Source organism: Kryptolebias marmoratus, linkage group LG9 (assembly GCF_001649575.2).
Source record: "Kryptolebias marmoratus isolate JLee-2015 linkage group LG9, ASM164957v2, whole genome shotgun sequence".
In the NCBI taxonomy this organism is placed as follows: Eukaryota; Metazoa; Chordata; class Actinopteri; order Cyprinodontiformes; family Rivulidae; genus Kryptolebias; species Kryptolebias marmoratus.
Window position 1 is genome coordinate 22,292,587 of NC_051438.1, and position 16,979 is coordinate 22,309,565.

The following is a 16,979-nucleotide window of genomic DNA, read 5'->3' on the forward strand; positions in this document are numbered from 1 at the left end:
AATAAATTACATTCCAGCCAGAAGTGCAACACATTATACCTAGCTGCTTTGTTTGCAAATAATAAAGGAATTTTATGTAAAAGTTCATGCACTGTAACACTGACAGCAATGTAAAGGTTTATAACATAGTATCCACTCCAACTGCTATGAAGATTTTTGAGATTGGAGTTATTTTAAACCTCCTGAAGCCCTCGTAACTTTGGATCCATTTGACCTGAAGGCCACAGGAGTGTTAATTAAATGTTGGCTCAACAGTTTGGTCTATTTCTCTAAACTGAGGATGTAAAGTGAGCGAACTGCAACAGGCTAGATATTAATTTTTTAAAGAATTCTAAAAGAAAAAAAAAATCTGAACTGTCACTCTAAGCAGATGAGTACAGGCCAAGTGTGGATCAAAAAAGGAAAATAGACACTGGCACATATTTTTGTAAAGAACAAATAGTAAAAAAGAAATTTATTTATGTATTTATTTGTTTGCTGGGGCTGCGGTGGCTCGGTGGATCAGTGGTTAGTGCCTCGGTCTTGTAATCCTGAGGCTGCAGGTTTGAGCCCAGATTGCGGCAGAAAAGGCATCCGGTGTAAAACAGTTGCCAAATAGTTTGAAATGTGTTTTGTTCTGTATGCCAACAAATTAATTTTATTTTTATGTCCATCTGTGTGTGAGAGATTAACTAAACAAATCACCCACAGAAAGTGTTGTCCTGCAAGTCTGATGCTTAAACTTCCTCAGGTTTATCCTAAAATCCATTCTTTTAGTTCCAACCAGATAATCTGATCTGGCTATCAAGTTAAATGTGATCAGTTGTATTTGTTTCCTCCTGCAGGTATTCAATCTAACATGACAAATAATTTGTTTAGGAATTTATTCAAGATGCTTGTATTTCCAAAAACAGTGTGCTTCTTCTTCCTAATCAGATTATTAAAGAATTACGCTGATCCGTGCAGATAAAATGTGAACACAGTGCGTGCACATCTGCATGCTGTTTACACGGGATTTTTAATAAAAAAAAACTTTGGTAGTCATTATAAGATTCAATGACAAAAAAGGACTCGGTGGATTTCACAGTTTTGCAGAGAAAAATGAGAGATTACTCAGGGAGCTGAAATTGGAACAGTTTGTAGAGTGCATGCCTGTTCTCTACGTTATTTAAATCTCTGAAAAAAAATAAGTGAATGGAGTGGCGCTTTTTCTTTTCTGTTTGGATTTTTGTTTTTATTTTACAGGTACATAAGTCTTTAGCACAGCCGGTATAAGAAACTGAACAAATTCTCTCTCTCTCTCTCTCTCTCTCTCTCTCTCTCTCTCTCTCTCTTTTCTTAACCTAAATCATTCAAAACAAATTCTTTAGTACAAAAGAGGAGCATTAAATAGTGCCTGGAATAAAGCAAATGAAAAAGGAATAAAACTACTCTGGCCATCATGGAAGTCATCTCAAATGCATCTTCACAGATTTCTTGTGGGTGGTTTATATAATTTGTTACACGACAGCAGGATAATCAGCCCAGTAGTGTATATGTCGCCATGCTGTGGTGTTGTATTATCTAGTGCTGCATTCAAAAGCTAAAGATTTACCAACACTTGTGGCCTTGTTACTGACTTACTCTCTCTGAAATACATCTATAAATGCACTGTTTGTTACACATTTGTTGTAAAAACGCTTTGCTTACTGCTCCCCAAAGCTTTACGTAAATTTCCAAGCTTTAGTATTCAGCGTTAAAATTCATAACAGCCTCTTTTTCCTCTTATAAAAGCTGAATTCTGCTTCAGAAATTCCACCTCAGTCTAGCAATGCAAAGCTTCCAGAAAGCACAGAAAAACCTGCAGGGTTGTTCCCCACGGGGAGTAAGTGTCTTTGTTTAATGCGACCTCATGAAGAATAAGTAGCCTGGTGTGAGGTCCCCCCCCCCGAAAACACTCGAACAATGGAAGACCTGGGTTATACCACCATCACTGCGAGGGAGGGAGAGAGGCTGAAAGCTACCAGGGATTCACAAAGAAAAGCTGTCAGTTTTAAAAATTTGCTTCCCCCATCTCTGGTGTTTTTTACAATCTTCCTCACTGACCCGCATGGGAACATAATCTCAAATTCAACAGACTGGTTTCTAATCAACCTGCACCTCGGTTTCTAAAGTAAACTAGCATTTTTATGAAACAATGTGCCTCCATTAGAGGAAGATTCTTTGGGGATTCAGGGAATTAAAGCTTCCATGGTGCTGTTCACTGACTCCCTAGATCAGCAAAATGCAAGAACATTTCTGTGAAACAGGGAATCTTATTGCCAATGAGATTATAACTATTTTATTTTGAGACATTTATCCATAGATTAAGCCAAAGAACTCACATCAGAGTCTGCATCCGTTGTCAGAGACAGACTTGCAGCCATTTGATTTATGACAGTGAGATGCTTCAATGAATTTCGAGACGGTAATTGAGGCAGAATTGTGGGAAAATCTTTCTTTGCCAACCCTATATCAACAAAATACAACACTCTATTCACTGAAAAGCTTTTTCAGTTTGTAAAGCAACAATCTGTCAGTCTGTGTGAAACAGCAGATTACAATTGGAAGTCTTAGAAATAAGCAGCAAACTGATCATTACAATAGCTACCTCTGCATAACAAGGCAGAAAACAATGTAGTTTTTACCCACGGAACAAAGATTGAGTGCACAAATAAATTACACAAGAGATAAAAGGTCAAGCATAATTTCAGGCAATATTTTCCTTTTATTACGCCTCCACAATATATTTCTCATAACTAGCGGATGAACCTTAACAGGAACACTTTATTTCTTAGACACTGCAAATCAGTGAATATTAGTTGGCGATGGAATGACAGGACCCCTGCTACTGCATAATGTCGCCGTAGAAATATGATTATTCTCAAGATAGTAAATCAAACACAGACCAGTGTCCTTGTTGCAGTCATTTACATGATTGTTTGAAAGAAAAAAAGAATACTCGGCTGGAATATCTTATCTCTCCAAGGACACCCCACCCCTCTTTTCTCCTCCCCCCTCTGCTGCCTTGGAAAAATCCTGGAAAAGGAGCTAATGGTGTGACAAAATGACTTGTGTGATCTCAATACTTTCATTAAAACAAATAAGCTGCAGTAACAATGCTTTAAATAAATTACAACCATTCTGCGCTTGCAAAGAAGAAACCAAGGATGCCGAATGATTAAATTATTGTTAAGACATCAAACAGTGGCTTGTTTCTATGACTGGGGATAAATTTGCAATATTTCTTCTTTCCAACCACCTACACAGATGAACAAAGATTAAAGCAAAGCTTTTGCATGTCTGTTGTTTTTAAATGCACATTAGTAAACCTGACTGGGCAGTCTGATCTGCAAACCTATAATTTTACCATAAACATATTTTACATCTTTACAGTCGTCAAAATCACTTTTTAATTTTGCTTTAGCACCATAGTGTTTTGCCCGGAAACAAAGAGTGCCTGGCATTAATTAAAAATGGTATTTGGCGTGATTAATGATTCGCACAATTTGCAGGAGAGAGTACAGTTTCTATTGAGGCTTGGGCAGGAAAATTGGATCACAGTGGGTAAGGGGATGGGTGGTCCTAACCGGTCTCTCCAAGGAGTCCTGCTTACTTCGTCATGTTGTGCTGTGGTGCTTCACCTCTCTGCGATCAGCTCTCTGGAACACAATGACTACATCTCCTTCTCTTTATTTATTCTTTTTTTTTTTTTTTTTGCTGGCGCGATCATTACTTCCTCATTTTGCATTCGTTTCATCAGAGATAATTTATCTCTGCCTGCTTTAATGAAGTGATAATTCCATGATAATTAACGTAATCCTGCACCAAAGCAAATTTGCCTAATGACTGTTGTTTTGATAGTCAGAGTTGGTACATGGGAAAATGTCCACACTGGGAGAAATCGAGGCTCTTTGCCAGGCGGGCGAAATAAAGGAGCGTAGAACCAGGAGCCAAATGACGAAGAAACGTACAAAGAAATTTTTTTTTGTGACCTTAAATTTTTGCCATGGGTTGAAAGAATCCTTGCACTTTATGTCCAGTAGTTTAAGTAATAGGGTACTAATAGGTCAGCTCAGTGAACAAAAGCCTATTTGGTCTGCCAGTTTATGTCAGACTACAAATATGACTGCATAGAAATGATGAGCCAGGTGAGGGAGGGCTTGAGCTGAGGTATTGTCCACGAGATTTCATTTGTTCAGGGGTACAAGCTCTGACATTTCATATGTTTGATATTTGTTCGATTGGCACACCAGAAAAGTTTAACCTTTTCAAGTCCTGAATAAAACACCAATAAATACCCTTGTGGCTTCCTAAATTTTCAGATTAGCATGACAAAAGGTAGTATACGTTTACCCTTGTGTAAATATTAATATTAAAACCATTCTAAAATTGAAGATTTTATAGTGGTTTATTCAAACTGTTTTATAAAATTTTTGCATCATTGTCAATTTTGCATTGGTGTTATTTTCATAAACTGGCTGTAACTAGGCACTTCCTGCAAGAATATTATAAGATTTCTGTCTAAATAACTGTAAGCTAAAATGTAAAGGTTTAGGAAAAAGAGTTTGCACTTCATAGTTTTTGTTTTTTTTTTAGATAGAAGTTATTTTAAGAAGGCAGCACTTTATTGCAAGTCACAATTCAGTGTTGGCCCCACTTGGACTAGTCGTTCATCCAGTCAATCCAGTCAATCCAGTCAGAACAAACCATCTATTTTGCCAAACTGAGGTCTTTCAAAGAGCAAAATATAAATTGTTCATAACCTTTCCACAGAACCCCACTTCAAAAGATCTGAGCTATACCTCTACTGCATTTGTATTTGATTCATGCCAACTGTTTAAGAGATGCCAGTAGTTTATATTTTTGAGCACACACTGATAGCGTGAGAGACAGGTGTGTGGAGAAGAATAGAAACACAATCATAAGTCTCTCTGCATTTGTTGAATACACTCTTGAACCTGACTTTTCACAGTTGTTCAGTAAATGAACAATAAAGCAGTTTTACTGTATTCTACAGCTCAAACTGCCTCACAGTGAGGAATACTTTTTGAAATTTATTTATAAACTACTCTGTGGTCTATCAAGATCAGAGAGCTTGAATTTGTTTTTGTGAATGCATTTCCTACTGTTTAATGTAATTAGATCAACAAATGAGCGATAATTATATTGTACAATATACAAATTCTTTAAACATTTACAAGAAAAGACCAAGCATGTGTGGGCTCCATTTGTCTCTGTCTCAAATGGAACATTGCTGCCAACAAATGAAAATGATTGTGTGTGTGTGTGTGTGTGTGTTTTTCCCTTCAAATTCTTGTTATTGTTTCTGTCAAACTAACTACAAAACAACAGCACAAAGACAGACGTGGATTAATGACTTTAAAGTGAAATTGGAGCCATGAAAATCCAGATGCCTTGATCTATCAAATGGTTCACCCTGAATGTGAGGAAGACTGGCAGCCAACAAATCACCACCATGTTTGTGTGTTTTACATGATTAAGCATATGGAAGGAGCATTAAATCACTCTTTCCTTACTTGACAAACCTGTGTGATCCACCACACCTGCCCGTACACAACTGCCTCCACTGGAAAATAAGATTAATCGTCCAAAACAAAAATATGACAATAGGCAATGATGATAATGAATTAACAGCTACTTTTAGTCAAGTCTTGGGCTATTAAGTGCGCTGTTGATTGACAGTCTTATATCAGACTAAAACCAAATAAAAACTTTGTTTTTAGCATCAGCAATTGAAATATTAGAATGTAGTATGCAGAGCTTTTAAAATGCAGGACAAAATTATTTATAACTGTTTTATCATTATCTATTTTTTAAATAAACCCCAATGTGTTCTTTTTGTACAGGTGAAATTTTAGATGTGAGAAGATTCGAAGAAACTGATTTATTTGTTGAAATGAAACTGATGTCTTATTCAAGTGAAGCCTTTTCTCTTTATCCACGAGGTAAAGCTGCTGTTTATTTTACAGATTTACATTGTGACACACGGAAATGAAGATGGATGGAATGATGAGCATAAAAATGTAAAAGAATGTTGTCTTTGTGTGGGTGAGCAGGGGAGCTTACAGGCAAGACCAGTATATGTACAGTGAAGCAGTTGAGACGTGCATCAGAAGTCGAAAAAAAGAGATTTCATAAACTGATGCTTTGTGTTTTAATTGTACAAGTAAAGCCTAAACACAAGTAAAAAATACATATTTTCCTTAGATTTGGTAAGAAAAAGTAAGTTCAGTGTAGTTTATTGAATTGATTAAAATCTAATTTATGTATGTATGTATTTATTTAATTAGTTGGTTAGTTAGTCAGTTTAATGCTGTACAGAAACATGTCAATTTTATTAGAAACTTTCGACCTAAATCAAACATCAAATATTTGTTCCATGAACATAAAAATAGTTTTCATTTTTGAAGAAAAAAAAAAATCCCTTTGATGACAGTGGTCAAAACACTTGTGGCTGTGTGCCCACCATAGTTGGGCTTGGACACAATGTTAGTAAGTGATTGTCACTTTAAAAATTGTTTTCAAGAAAGCGTAGCAATTATGTTGTTATGTTATTACCTGCACACCACAGAGCTAACAAACGGCAATTGGCTCATTGCTGTTCTGTGGTCCGAGCTCCCTCAAGCCCTTCGAAACGTTCCAAGGTCAGCCTTGGAAAATAAAATTACGGAGTAGGATTCCACTGTAATGTCTCAGGCAAACGTAAGCTGTATGTTAATGATAAGATAAATATTTTACTAGGCACATTTTTGGCTCCTGCATGAGAACACGCTTGCACATGGGAGAATGCTTTTTGAAAATTACATTTGCTACTCGAGGCAAAAATTAGGAATAAAATTTATTCAAAAAGTGCTTGGTTTAATGAATATTTAACTTAACAGAATGTTGCATGTTTTGATTAGTAATTCCACACTGGTGTCACTTTGGTGAATGATGTGTCAACTCAAAGTGCTGGAATTCACACGTTTAAACCTGTTTTGGGTAATTCATTTAAATTAACCATAAATAAAGTGCAATCAATAACAACCCCTTTTACAAACATAATTAACTTAATTTAAGATAATTTGGGTAAAACCACTTCAGAGTACAAAATGAAATGTGAAAAGAACTTTAAGGAAAACTGGTAATTGAGAATTTATGTGGGACACAAAGAAAATCTATTACTGCAGTTCATCCCATTTAGCAAGGAAGCATAATGGAGACTGAACCTGGTCCTGAAGTCCAGCTGCGGATGTCCGTACTGCAGACAATGCTGCAGAAATAGGGTGGTCGCTCATTAAAAACCTCCAGTTTGTGGGGGGAAGAATGACAATGTGCCTGAAAGGCCTTTGCAGCGCTGATGATCTGTGCACCCTTTCACAGCAGTGTGACCGTTAGTGTGAGGGCGTATCAATTAAGGAGGCTTGTTGGGTTCCTCTCTTCAAAGCACCTAAATAATTTAACCATCAGGGGTCAGATTGCATTAAACAGTGTGACATCGGGTCTATAATGTGGCGGTGTTTATAGAGCTACAAATTATTGGGAAGGCTAAACAGACACAGTGTGACACTGCATGATGCAACATTGCAGACTTTGACAGTGAAAGCATGTCACTGTTATAACCACCAGTATCTAATACTCTCAGCCTCTACTTGGTGGGAAAGTATAAATTGGATCTGCTGATTCTTTAACTGCTTCTATCACACTAGATTAGGAAGGTGAGCTGGATGATGGACCCCTGATGGTTAATTGAAGTTTCATTAATTCTACTGAAATTCAACTGGAAAAAGAGCCAATATGACCGCAGGGCTAGTGTGGAGCCTTCCACGATGCAGTGTTTTAAACCAATTATAGGTATTTTCCAGTGTCTTTATCCTCTCACAGCTGGCAAAGAAACCTATTTTATCTGACCTTGAATGTCCCTCTGTGGTTGTCTGCTCTGAGGATACAGACCAGCTCCCTAGTGAGAATTTTATGTATTCTATGATTAATTATTCACCAGCTCATTGCTAACGGATAGCAGACCAGTCGAGGAACTGACAGATTAGTAGTTTTGGTCAGTCTTTTCACAGAGTCTTAATGCTGTATATACAGAATAGTTAATCTTGTAACAGCTATATTTCCATTTGTGGTAAAAACACCAAGACAACCTCTTTCAATTTTAAGGTTTTATGCATATTTAAAATATATCTAGTTCTTACCAGGTTTGAAAATGAGGCAAATGCAACTTCAAATTAAAGGCCTAACATTCTTTGAAGCAGTTTTAAACTTTTAAACCAGAGTTTCATCATGGTTGACTCCAACTGTTAAAGACCAAATTTTAAGCAAAGATATTACACAGTCTATTAACTCTGGAAGTGTGTGCTGGGAATGACTCTCAACTATTACCACACACAATTTCAGCTCAATGCCTGTAAAACTGAGTTGTAGCCATATTTTTGTTTGCTAAGACTTCTTAGCTATGGCAGCCATCTTGAACTGAAAAGTTACCCAGTTGTAGCTGTACATCTATAGATTAGAGCGTTTTAGTAAAATTTGTCCAGTGAGATATTTTGCTAAGAGAGAAACAAATACACACACACACGCACGTACACACACTCACTCAGTTACACTTCATTTCAGTACAAACAGAAAAGAATTAAACAAGTCTGGTTTGTTTACAAAGGTTGCCATTTTCTTTTTCTTTCTAAAGGAAACAGGCTGCCATCTTAGGTTTGCAGAACTTGGGTTTTGTGGATTTTTGGACAAACTAGACTAACGTAAGGAGATGGCTGTCCAAAAAAGTGGAGCACCCTATTTGGACAAAGTCAAACATATCAAACAAATTACTATATCTTTTACTTTGCTGCCTTTCAGTTTACTTCAGACTATATCCATCAAACAGGACTGTTAGTTCAAGCACAGACACAAGTAAACACAGACAGCAGAAACATTCTTCTTTTAGCTGATAAACCTGGATGAAAAATGCAAAAAAGATTTAAAAATATGTAAATGAATTGATCTTTCTGAGTTGTTAGCACATCCAGAGAGAATGTTGTCATAAATGCTACTGTTCACACATTACATACCAAATTCTCAGATTAGAAATTTTATTTTCTCTGTCCACATGAAATACTAAAAGAAATTGATTATTTGTTTTGTTGCAAACAAGCAAGAGCCCATGAGTGTCTGATTGGTTTACTTAATTTTACATCAGAGAATTTATTAAAAAAAAATAAAAATAATAATAAAATTGTCTTGTGGTGTGTATGTAGCCACATTAGGTCATGTAATTTTAATCAACATATTTAAGTCAAATACTTTAAGGTAATTAATGATTGCCTTTTTTCCCACATGTGCCCAGTGCATTTATTAAGTGCCGTGGTACCCTCAGTCTCCTGTAATCGGGGATAACAAGTGTCCGCAGCACACTGATAGAACATGCCATCCTGCAGGATGGGACAGTCTCAAAGAGACTCCATTAAGCTCATCCAGAAATCAGGGGGTAACAGCCTTTCAGACTTACGACACCCTTCTGTTACTGAAGCTTCCAGCCTGTCCAACATTAATATTCATTTTCTTGGTTTTAACGAAGCAGGCAGAAAAGCGTTGCGTGCCCCGGGAGCTCTGCATTTAGCATCAATGGAGATACAGTCAAACAACCAAACACAGAGGGAGGAAGTTGGCTGTCTCCTTCCCCTGGGCCACATATTAATGAGACAATGCCACACTGTAGCCAATTACAGCCACTCCCACACAGATGCCTTTGGTCTGAGACAACCTCCCACTGTAGATTCAACCCACCTCCCCCAAGTTACCATTCCTTTACATGAGCATACATACATCATTTTCCCTGTGACACAAATTCATTCAGGACATAAATTATGCATGTTTTTGAAGATAAAATGGCCATCAACAATCAGCAATTAAAAAAAACTATAAAAAAGGCCTAATTACCAAAGATAACTACAAAATATCCTTTTAATTCTCATCTAAATAATTCCTAATAATAATAATAATAATAATAATAATAATAATTCCTATTGTAAATGTTTAAAATAGTACCTGACCTGCCTATGATTTATCTATCTACTGTGTAGTTTTTGTTGGATATTGTACATTCAAATTTAGCAGAGGTCTGTGCACAGTGTGACTCACCCAACAAGACAATTTTCTTTTGTTTCAAATTTACCTCAGTTGCGATCTGCCATCTTTGAACCGTTGGAAACCCAGATGGACAAAAAGAGAGGGTACAAACTCAAGACACAAAAAACTATGAAACTATGACCTTCATGCTGTGAGATGACAGCACTTAATTATCAATTATAATTCATCTTATTCTTCCCAACAGAGTTCTGTTGGAGTTTGTATGATGACTTTAAATAAAACTGCCAAAAAAACCCCAACAAACCCTTGAACAAAAAAGTAAAATGTTTTATCCTGCAGGAGGCCAGTCTGCCAGAACAAATAAGACTCTAAATAATGCTCTTGAAAATGTCTGTGTATTTAAAAGACCTTGTCTAACCTGTGTGAGATGGCTCATTAATTGTGCATCACAAAACGGAGGCAATGGTAATAAGACTACCTGCCTGGAATCACAGCACCCGTTATTGTTGATAGCGCTACAACATGGCCCTTCGAATAGGAAAAGTCAGTGGCATGGCAATCCTCAGCACAATGGCAGTAAACTGCAGCTTCTTTGCAAAACTTTGAGTTAAAAGGGGGAGTAATAATAATTGACCAAACTCCTTGGGAATTGGACTGATCTAATGCACTGCACATATAAACAGAAATGCAAGAAGTAACATCTTGGAAAAAATCCAAGCTTTCCACCTACCATATATACCACCGTACACTGAGCTTTATTAAGCAAAGTCAACCTTTGCACTTTGACATCATGTGTGAATATGGAAATAAAGAAGGCCTAATTCTGCCACAATCTGCCCCATTTCAAGAGCAGAGGCAGACAGATACCTGTCTAGGGACCGGAAAAATCTTTGAGCCTGGCTGATATTCAGGGTGAATCGAGGCCGGTGGTACAATACGTAGACCCGATGCAGCTCAAGGGAGGAGGAGGAGGGAGTGCCATGACTGGAATTAATTTTCTGTGATTGAGGCAATTGCCAAGGTTACTGCAGCAAATCAAACAGTGAAATGTCGTTGGAAGTATTGTTTTCAGAGAGACCGGTCACAGCTCATACCAAGAAAATGCTAATGATAGTTTTATCTTGTATCATTTGAAAAACATGAAAAAGAAAAACATCTTGTCCCTTGGGGGAAAATTTGTTCCTAGGTAAGGACGATCAGACTCTCATATTCAAAGCAGATTTATTCCTATGGGTCCTCTCAAGTATTCTATATTATATTTTTTGACATAGTGAAAAAAAAAAGAACGAAAAAATAGAAATGTATAAAATTAACTCAGGTGCTAATGCTTAAACACTGTAAACCTCCTCATTTGAAAAAAAAAGAGCGATACATTTATCTAAACTGAGAAACAGTGGTGTTTTCCCCAGAGATTACAGCCTAATTTAAACCAGAATGTAAACTATAAACATATCTCCTGAGTTTTATTAACTTGTATACAGCTGACTGCAAACACATACAGTAATTGGGGATAATCTTTGTTAAAATTGTGTGATGCTTAGCATTGATAACACACATGGACGGTGATACATCTGGTTTCATGCATGCAGCTCTTTGACCAACAAACACCAAGATTTAAGTACATCACATGTATTAGTTAAAAAGTAGGTCATAGGGTCGAGTTTCCTGATTTGCTGCATAGTAAGTGTTTCAGCCCCAATATGTAAATAGGAATGCAAAAACATCTCTCAGCATTGAGTGCTGTTCTAGAGCTTCAAAAAATTTATTATCTTTGTCACTGAAAACCAAAATTAGATTCTTAAAACTCTAGAAAGATTAATTAAATGTGGAGCGTCAGAATGAAACTGGAGCAAGTGTGTTCTCATTGGTGCTGCAACGCAACTTCTGTCCACTAGGGGCGTCTAACCAGGAAGGCGATCAGAGTTACAGGATCAACTTTGCGGCCATTTTTAATATATAAATCGTAGGATTTTGTGGTTAGAGTAGTAACAACAGACTAAATGCACCTTGCTGATGTAAGCACTCCTGTTAAAATTCAAGAAACGTCTATTTTTGATAACTCACGAAGCGTTACTGGCAGTTTCACTTGTTTTCTTATTTGTGCATTTAAGCTAGCAGTTGTTCAATTAGCATTTGTTTTTCGCACCAGCTGCAGATTATATTAGCACCCTGACAGTTGTATATGCATTAAAAAAATCTTTTTTGCTAGAGGAGGCAGCGTGGTCCAATGAAAAAAAAAGTGTTTGAAACAGCCTCTGAAATCAGTTCTTCACCGCAAAACAACAGGTGTTAATCACTTTAGCTGTCAGGAGTAGCCACGGCCACACAGCACATACATTAAAAGTGATGTTGTTTGGGCACACACATCATTCCCACCGCCAACATCAGGGTTATAATCAGCAACGAAGGCGCTGTTTGCTTGGTAAGACTCGTAAAGGACAACTCTTGTGTGGCAGATAAAGTCCAGATGAGAGACCACTCAACTGTCTGGGAGGCGAGACAAGACACAAGACTTATGATAGCCAGCGGCTGCTTTTGTTTTGTGGATGTTTGGGGAAGTTGTGATGGGCAACTCATCATTTTCAAACCATCCACTGCCTTCTGAAAAAAACACACTGACACTGGATGAACTAATCTCTGCCCTGCCAGGTTCATCTCTGACTACCGAACAAACATTTGAAAGAGATTTATTTATTTATTTATCATCTGGACTGTTGACTTTGACAAGACTTCCTGTCTTTTGCCCAGAATTGACTCCTTTATTTGCTCCTGTTGAGGTCAACCTGATGTGGATGCATTTAAGGACTGGATGAATACATTTCCACATACCAGGTCAAGGAAGAAACTCTTCTGAAGGTAAGACCTTGCTCCATTTACTCAGTGCCATATGATGCAGGCTGCTGCTTGGATTTCTATGTGCGGTGTTAAGAGCTCTTTAGGTTGCTTTAGGTGCTTGTGAATGAACACAACTTTATCTCTTTTTGACATTAGTTTCATATGCAGTTACATTAAGCAGTTGTGGTGCTCAGCGGCTTGTGTGATTGCTTGTTGACATAATGTTACCTTTGTTGCAATGTGTAGAGTATGACTATTTAAAGATGAAGTGATGATGGATGGCAGTGGTTTAGACTTTTAAATCTAGCAGTAACTATCCAACCTTCCTCTTTTGTTACCCTGGCGTAGAAATGCTCTCAGCTTTCAATTGATTATAATTTCAGGATAATTTGTACATTCAGACCAGACTGTGGCAGAATATGTTGGTTTGACACATTTACATTTCAGTATTTATATATAAAATGTAGTGGTTTGAATGCTATATTCTGAAATATTAAAACAAAGTGAAACACTTTTATTTACCTGTTATCTCTTTTAAAAGCTTACTTACTCTGACTATTTATGTGGGAAGTAAATGTTTTGATGAAAATTTAATTAATAGAGTATTTGATCAACTCATTAAATAGTAATTTGGAATTTACACTGAAGATAATACTGTAGTTAACAACTAAATGTTTACACTAATTCTATGCCAGCATTATGTGAGAAAGAGAACATTTAGGGCACAATGACGCATTCAGCTAAGGTGATATTTCTAAGAATTTCAAGAAAATAATCCTAATATTTTTGGATTTCTCATATCTTTGAATTGCCTGCAGCGGTTACTTTTGATTTTTCCACTTCAGTTGCTAATCTCCTTAAAAACTCATCTGTGAAAATTGTACATTTCAAAGAATTTGAGACTAAGTTGAGCAAAGAACCCCTGTTGCTTCAGTTCAGTATTTGAATATTAAAGTGGGACAAAGTGGAAGCAGATTAGAAGTAAACATATTGGTCGTCTGTTCATAACTGTGTCTCCTGGACAAATGATGAAATTGTGTTACTTTTTTATACATATATTATTGGCCAAAAAAACAGGTCCCTTTTGATCAAGTTTGCATATCGTATGTCTGTCTTATAACAAGGACAGGTCCTGTATTAGTTTATATTGTTTTAGTTTATAACAATAATTAGCAGACCAGCATCTTGTTACTGCTCAACGCTGGTAAGTTTAATTTGATATTTAGTCTAATTGAAGTGCAAGAGCAAATATTTAACAGTACATTATTGCTTATTATTGTGAAGTTCAAGTAGCTGTGGAACCTTTCACAGTTTCCTTATCTTAGTTGTTTGAGCTGATCTGTGTTCACATTCGTAAAGTCAGCTAGCTGGAACAAACAGAAATTAGATTTTTCCCTCACTATAACATGCAATTCACTTTTATCAAAAGTGCTGGACGAAACAAACATCTAAAATGTCAAGAAAATTTTCATGTAATTTTTACTTCCCCCATAGTTTAAAGGGCTCCCTTTTTTGTGTTGTGATCAAGACAAGTGAAATATTAAAAAAAAAAAACGTTGTAAACTAACTTGAGCACTCTAAGATCTGCCTAAATAGATGTTTTCATTATTTGTTATTAATTTACAAAGATGCTTGCAGGGCATTTTGTCAGATTAGTTATGGTGCAAACAAAAAAAAAAGTTTCTTACATCTGCAAGAAGTGCTCAAAAGCTAAATGAGTTTTCTCAAATCTCATGTTTATTTAAGTGCCCTCGGTTGTCGGCTAAACAGCGTGATTGGCTTTGTGGAGTTCATGTGGTTTAAAAGAAGTGGCTTGGGAGGTCCAGCCGCAGTCAATTTGTGTGTGCTTTACTTGGTTACAATTACACAGTATTAGAATGGGGATTTAGTGAAACATAGGATATGCTTACACTACATTTTATTATAGAGCGGGGAGTGAACATTATCCTCCCTAAGAAATTAATTTGTTTAAGCAAAATGTACAGTAGAGGGATGAGAAATCTGGCACAGAGTGATCAGTGGATCCCCAGGAGCTCTCTGAGCTGCGTATTTTTCTAAATGTGTCACATGCCAGCAAAAGTACAAGAGACTCCAAAAACAGCAGCACACACTGTGCTAAGCTATCGTGTTTTAAAAGTATACCATACAAGACTCTGAAACAGAGGTTTAAACAATGTTTCTGATTTATTTTTCTCCACTGTAACACTCCTTTGCACAAAAGATGAATTTGTTCTCCCTACTTTTTTGTTTAGGTTATGTAAAAGTGATATGAAAAAATAAATGCTGTTAAGTACATAAAACTTGAACGGAAGCAATAGAAGCCACTAGCATTAGGTTTGAGATCTACTCTAAGAAATATAAACATTTAACTATTTTTACAATTAAATGGAGGCGTTGTTGCAGCTGCAAGAAATTGGAAATTAAAACAAATATATATATATCTTAAACTGGCTATATTTAAAATTTTAATACTTGTATGTTTGTAATAAATTTTCTTCTTCTAGAAAAAAAATTGATGAAATAAAACTGACAGGAAATCTAAAAGGTCTTATATAAATACTCTATTAAATGTAATTTAGGAAGTGTCATATTTGAATTAAAATCGGGTTTGAATAATTAGGATTTTTAGTGTTATCGGGATGGAACGAGTCAAGCATCATGAGTAAAGAGATGAACATGCATCTAACTAAATCTATAAGTTCCAGATAATGTACTTGAAATATTTTAAAATAAAATAAAAAAAAGAGTCAGGGCAATACTTTTAGCTATTTTCACACCTTTTATTAGCTGAAGCAAAAACCTCCTGAGATTCTTGTGCCTGGAGACTAAAACCATCACACGACTGAAATCAAAACTTACCATTGGCAATGACTGTCCAACCTTGGTGCGGTCACTTTTGCTTTAGTTCCTAAAACATCTTTTTGCCACAGAGGTGAGTTCCATAGTGACAATTTGCTGTTAGGCCTTAGTAATGCAATGTGGGCAGACAGGAGCGACCTTTGCCCTCTTTCAGTGCTTCCCACAAGGCAAAGAGAAGCTCCTGTCTTGTCTGGGTCAACTCTTCTTTCAAGCAGACAGCTCTTCAAATTGTGGGGACTGTAGTAACCTCTGAGCCAACCTGGTGCCGTGAAAAGAGCCTTGGTCCTTTTCACCTCATGCAATTACCGCCAAGAACACAACATGGCTCATTCAACTGCAGGAGCTGGAAGTAGAGAAAAAGAAAGAAGTGAAAACAAAGAAGAGGTTTAGATGTACCACTGACACTTTTAGCCAATTACTCATGTCTGTGGTCGGCAATTGGCTGTCCAGAAGTGGGAAAATGGGTCTGAAGTGAAACATCTCTGAGCTTTGTATAATTTTGTTTTCTACTTTCATGCATTCATTGCAACCAAAAAAAGAAATCGCTCAGCAGCTGAAGTTCAAAATAATTTTCAGTTTATGAATGTTTTTTACACTTCTCTTTTTTTGAATCATGAACAACTTTTGTATTTTATTTTTTGCAGTGTTTAGATGCATTGTTACAACCACACATAAGCCTATAAGCAGGCCCAGTGATGGAGCAGTTCATGTTTGCTGATGCAAAAGAGGTGAATCTGTTGAAGTGATGATTATCTCAGAGTACTTTTCAAGTATGTGTCGCACAAGCTTAGAAGGATGGTGAGTTGCATACAGTCATTTTGTCAGCTTCGAAAGTCATTCACACCCTGGTGGTCTCAAGTTGATGGTAATAAAATGTTCGGTTAGAATGAAAGCTAGATTAGGCAGACTTCTGAGAGTTACTGTTGTTGGTCTTACAGTTGGTACAAGATTCAAGCTGGATTTATACTCCACGAGAAGTGAAGAAATCTCTCGCTCACATGGCTGTGAGTCGGTCTTTTTCGCACGTACATTTTATACTCAAAGAGAAACTACAGCTCAGAACTCCTGGGAAACCCCTCCTACCTCAAGGTCTCTACTCTTCCATCCCCATACAGAATTTTGCTTCCCTTATTGCTACCAGACATTTTTGTTGGGCATTTTGGGCTACGGTAAGATGGTTGTAGCAGCTGCTGTAGCTT

At 36.8% G+C, this 16,979-nt stretch overlaps 1 long non-coding RNA gene across 1 annotated transcript in view; it reads left to right on the forward strand.

Moving 5' to 3' along the window:
- The window catches only part of LOC112450262, a 62,778-nt gene that overhangs the window by 5,431 nt on the left and 40,368 nt on the right, over positions 1 to 16,979 (forward strand). Inside the window, exon 2 of the long non-coding RNA XR_003038818.1 lies at positions 12,835 to 12,942. This is a non-coding gene — a long non-coding RNA (uncharacterized LOC112450262). The remainder of the gene's footprint in view (positions 1 to 12,834; positions 12,943 to 16,979) is intronic.